The following is a 6,036-nucleotide window of genomic DNA, read 5'->3' on the forward strand; positions in this document are numbered from 1 at the left end:
AATCTACAGTAGCAAAGGCTGAGGAGTTAAAAGTAAAGATAGAACAAAGCCTTCTGTCTTCTTCAGGATGATTATACATTTTAGAAATAAAATCCATTAATGAATTAAATCTAACAATATCAAATTATTGTATTATTGGACTAAACATTTTATCTTGTTGAAGATGTTCTTCACGTCACGTGTGGAGACTAAACATGCTGGGGCTGTGCGGAGGACATGTCCTCATGCAGCCACAGCAACGGTCAGGGCCACCGGAACTGGAGATAAGAGCACTATCTTGGAACCTTTCAGAGTAGACTTGGAGCATCATTCATTTTATTGCACTTCATCTGGCTCTCATATTTGAAATCTGACACCAAAATGGCCAAATGGAAGACTGAAACCAAACGGAAGCCAAACTGTCTCCTGGGTTTCTTGAGCAACCGTTTTGGTGGTTAAAGTTAGAGCGACACCTGCGACCTCTGGCCCGTCACGAGGACACCCACAGAGTTTCTGAAGCTATTTTTGCTGTTACGCAACACATGCTGTTTTTGCAAGGCCTCCTACGGGAGGTGTCCGTGCACTTCCAACACGGGTGGTCCCAACAGAGACCAGGGATCTAAAACAACACATGACGGACCAGCAAGACCTGCTGTCTACAGAAATGCTTCCATTTGAAAAGTTCAGCTTTTACTGATATTGCTAGAAATCCCCTCTGACAACTTCTGTGTTTGACGCTTGGTGGCTCGCGCTCATCTAAACGTCAGGTGTCTCCATTGCTGAAAACTAACAGGAGAGCATCTGCTCCAGTGGACTGGGGGAACTACTCAGTGCCAGTGTCAATGAATTGAAGAATATGGGAAGTGTAAATGTTTGCTTGGTTGTATACACCACACAGCCCTGCAGAGGTTTTACTGGAATTTGCAGTTATTTAGTTAAACTGTTACAGAAAGTCCCATGATAAAGTGCTTTGTAGAACCTAGATAAGATTATAAAGGTTCTATCTAAGCGCTGACCATTTACCATTAGTTACCTGTGGTATTTACCATTAAAGTACAAAACATGGCTTATGTGCATGTGCTCGTTGCTGAGCAACATGAAACGCTCAGCTTCCACTATCATCATGAAGACGTGTCATGAGCATCTTAAATGATGTTTCATTCATGCAGCATGGAGTGTTAGTGAAGCTAGGAGATGTGAAAGGGAGCAGGAGTTGCTGTAGCTGCCTGCCGTCTGTCCGGCGGCCTGCAGGACAGCTGGCCAGTGTGCAGGATGACTGGAGTGACTCAGCCCTTGAGCAGCACTTGTTGGACACACACAGAACAGGTGTTTCTCTGCACTACAGCATTCTCCGGATTCTCCTGCCTTTTTCAGCCGCAGCATCTTGAGCCCACAAGACTTTATTCTTCAGTATTATCAACGGTTCTCACACTATGTATAACAACGCAAACAATCCATATTCCTTTGTGAAACATTTGGATTCAGCGTGTTATTGGAGCTGCGTCTGTTTTCCCGTGTTTATGGAGAACAGAATCCACTTCCTCACATGCCGTCTTTTGTTTTGATTTTACCAGCTAACTGTTGTCAGGCTTTAAAAGTAAAATGATTTGATTTTATTGAGCATATTTTCAGCGTGAAAGCAAAATATGAGAGTTATAAAAAGTATCGTCATCCAAATACAGGACTGTCTCAGAAAATTAGAATATTGTGATAAAGTTCTTTATTTTCTGTAATGCAATTAAAAAAACAAAAATGTCATACATTCTGGATTCATTACAAATCAACTGAAATATTGCAAGCCTTTTATTATTTTAATATTGCTGATTATGGCTTACATCTTAAGATTAAGATTCCCAGAATATTATAATTTTTTGAGATAGGATATTTGAGTTTTCTTAAGCTGTAAGCCATAATCAGCAATATTCAAATAATAAAAGGCTTGCAATATTTCAGTTGATTTGTAATGAATCCAGAATGTATGACATTTTTGTTTTTGTAATTGCATTACAGAAAATCACAATATTCAAATTTTCTGAGACAGAGAGTTAGTTGCTAGTGCTGCTCTTCTTTTTTCTGCTCCAGCTTCATGTGAACAGGGCTACTGGTTCCTGTCCCTCCGTGACTGAGTCGGCGTGCCGCTGAGCAAACGAGAGAGATAATAATAATAATAGATTTTATTTGTAAAGCAATTTTCATAAAATAACCTCAAAGTGGTTCAGAAACCAGCAAACAAAATAAACAAAAAGGAATAAAATCAAGACACATAAAAAAACAGAAGTAAAAGCATAAAAGCACAGAGACAATAAAAGCATCTATGAAAGACCAGGGAAAGCCTCCCAAAAGGTTTTAAGCCCCTTTTTAAAAGTGTCCACAGACTGGGGTTGACGTAGGTCAGGGGTCGCAACCCAAAATGTTGAAAGAGCCGTATTGGACCAAAAACACAAAAAACGAATATGTCTGGAGCTGCAAAAAGTGAAAAGTCTTGTATCAGCCTTAAAATGAAGACAACACATGCTGCATGTTTCTATATTAGTTAGAACTGGGGGAAGATTTATTTTTTCATTATGCACAAAAGTCGAAATGTCGAGAAAAAAGTTGAAATGTTGAGAAAAAAGTCAAAATGTCAAGATTAATGTTGAAGTACAATCTCGAGAAAAAAGTCAAAATGTCGAGAAAAAAGTCGAAATGTTGAGAAAAAAGTCAAAATATCGAGAAAAAAATCTAAATGTCGAGAAAAAAGTCGAAATGTTGAGAAAAAAGTCAATGTCAAGAAAAAGGTTGAAATGACGAGAAAAAAGTCAAAATGTCGAGAAAAAAGTTGAAATGTTGAGAAAAAAGTCAAAATGTTGAGAAAAAAGTCGAGAAAAAAGTCGAAATGTCGAGATTAAAAAGGAAAGGGAAAAAAGAAGAAACGAGAAAAAAAGGAAAAAAAAGAAAAAGGAAAAAAAGGAATGTTGAGAAAAGTCAATGTCAAGAAAAAAGGCGAAGTGTCGAGAAAAAAGTCGAAATGTCAAGAAAAAAAGAAAGGGAAAAAAGAAGAAACGAGAAAAAAAGGAAAAAAAGAAGAAAAAGGAATAAAGAAAAAAAGGAAGAAAAAAAGAGAAGAAAAAAAGAAAAAAAAGAGAAAAAAAAGAAAAAAAGGATAAAAAGAAGAAAAAAGAAAGAAGAAAAAGGTCAAACATTTTTGGAAACGCTCCATTGAGCCACTAGGGCGGCGCTAAAGAGCCACATGCGGCTCTAGAGCTGCGGGTTGCCGAGCCCTGACGTAGGTGTTCAGGGAGGGAGTTCCAGAGATGGGGAGAGTTCCAGATGTGGAGGGCAGCAGAGCAGAAGGCTCGGTCTCCCATGGAGCAGAGTCGTGTGCGAGGTTTGATAGAGGAGGTTGTTGCTTTGTGACCCGGAGGTTACGGGTGGATGAGTGAGGGGTAAAGCCTGATTTATGGTTCTGCGTTAAACCAACACAGAGTCTACTCCGTCACCGTGACGCCGTCGTGAACCTTCGGACTTCTCCATCACTCCATTTCTCCGCGGTGCAAAACCCCCCCAGAGCACTAGTTGATACTTTGTTTAGCTTCCAGCTTTTCTGGTCACAGTGAATCAAGGAGATAAGGACAACTATTGTCCAAAAAACCAAGACAACCCAAAAAAAAAAAATAAATCACACACACGAAGAAAAGAGCGCTGAAAGTTCACGACTGCTTCACGAACCGGAACCAGAAATGCGCTGCTACCAAGCGAACCAATCACAGCCCTCTCGGTCTGCGTTGGGTCTGCGTCACCTCGACGCGTAGTTCCATTTTTTTGGAGGTGCAGGTCAGGCTACGGCGTAGCTACGGAGAGACTCCCGCGTAGCCGCGTACCCTACGGCGTAGGTTTAACGCAGAACCATAATTCAGTCTTAAGGAGGTCTTTGAGGTGCAACTCTCCAGTCCGTTTATGGCCCTTTTCGACTAGTACCTACTCAGCGCGCCCCGACTCGGCACGAGGCGTACCGCCTCCACCTGCTTCGTCCCCGTTTGTTTTTCCACACCCAGGTGAGAAGTGGGGGGGTTGGGGTGAAGCTGCTGTGATGTACTCGATTGCGCAACCCCTTTGTTCATGTCGGCGCTGATCAGAAATCAGCTGGAGCGAGCGGCTGAGAGGAAACAGAGCTCCTGGTAGATCTGGTCGTTCCTTATCTCCCGTCTAGATCCCTTTTTAATTCTCTCATCAGCACCAGGTTTATGAACATCTGACCCTCAGAGTTGGATCACCAAACAGACGTTTGCTCTTTATAATAAAATCGCCGTGAGCCGCGAGTCGTTCTCTCGCTGACTCCCGCTTCCTGATTCAAACGTCTGACGGCCCCGCCCCCCGACCAATCAGAGGCGTGGAGGGTGGTGACGTCAGATATAGTGCCGGCTCAGCACGCTTAGAACCTCGGCAGAATGGTTACAGAAAAAGTATCTGCTTGGCACGGCTCCACCTGCCTCGGCCCGTAGTGGAAAAGCGCAAGACGGGGCCGTGGCAGGTAGAAGCGCTGAGTAGGTACTAGTGGAAAAGGGCCAGTAGAGCCCTGAATCACACACCAAAATCATGTTTCCTTTTTCTCTCGTTTGTGTTGCTTAAGTGGAGTAAAATGAATGAACTTTCAAAAATGTGCTGTTTCAACTTTTGTATTATTCTCAGCAGAAAAACAGAGTCTTACACACCTTTTTACCACCTGTCTTTGAAAGTCCACACAAAGCCTCAGTAATGGATCAGGTTCATTAGTACGGGGAAAAACTACTCAGATTAGACTGAGGTGCACTATTAAACAAAGTATTAGTGTGAGTTGGTGCCTCAATAAGGTTAAAAAAAGGCAGATCTTCGGAGCAGCTCAGAGGCATAACCATCCACTCACCCAGCAACATCCGTTGCATAATGGTCCTCACTGTGGCCTTATCCAGCTGGACTTTTGCTTAATGCTTAATAATCACAGCATTAAAGATAATCGGTTTGACATTAATGGGATTTACAGCTTCTGTTTTTTTAGTGGGGACATTCTCACCATGCAGCACTAAAAAGGGAAAGAAAAGCTCAGTGAGGGAAGAGCTACCAAAATAAGGGGGGCTGCTTGTGTTTTGTGGAGGGTGGAAGGTGTGGGATAGATGACTCCTCCTTCAAATGTCCCTTCAAAGGTGTTGAATCAGTGGCTGCTGAAGTCCCTGTGAACAGTACTGAAGTTGTAAAAATAAATCAGGGGGGATGGTGGATTTGATCATATGGGGACAGATAATTTGTGCTGATTACAAATAATATAATATATTACAAATAATAGCAGTGACCAAAACACCTGCAGAAATACTGCAGGAATGACATAGCAGCAGTTAAATGCAGCCTTCTGTAAGCTTGAAATATCCACTGGGCTTACATCAAATACATCAAAACACAACAATAAAAAACACTTTTCTGAACTTATCAATATGACTCTGTCCTTCACAGGATAAGTAACATGGATCACTGCAAAAACTCACAATCTTAACAAGAATATTTGTCTTATTTCTAGTTAAAATGTCTCATTTTAGTAAAAAAATCTCATTACACTTAAAACAAGACTCATCACTGGAAAAAACAACAATTTTCACCTGTTTCAAGTAGATTTTCACTTGAAATAAGTAGAAAAATCTGCCAGTGGAACAAGATTTTTTTGCTTGTAATAAGAAGATAAATCTTGTCCCACTGGCAGATTTTCCTACTTATTTCAAGTGAAAATGTACTTGAAACAGGTGAAAATTGTCAAATAAGTTATTTTTCTGGTGATGACTCTAAATGTTGAAATAGCAGTAAAACCACATTCATTGATGAAATGACATAAGGGATGGAAAGGGGGGATGGCAGTTTTACAGGGGGGATGATTTGGACCGTTTTTATTTCAGGGGGGGATGATTTTGACCGTTTTTATTTCAGGGGGGGATGATTTGGACCGTTTTTATTTCAGGGGGGGATGATTTGGACCGTTTTTATTTCAGGGGGGATGATTTGGACCGTTTTTATTTCAGGGAGGGGATGATTTGGACCGTTTTTATTTCAGGGGGG

This window comes from Cololabis saira, chromosome 23 (assembly GCF_033807715.1).
Source record: "Cololabis saira isolate AMF1-May2022 chromosome 23, fColSai1.1, whole genome shotgun sequence".
Classification (NCBI taxonomy): domain Eukaryota; kingdom Metazoa; phylum Chordata; class Actinopteri; order Beloniformes; family Belonidae; genus Cololabis; species Cololabis saira.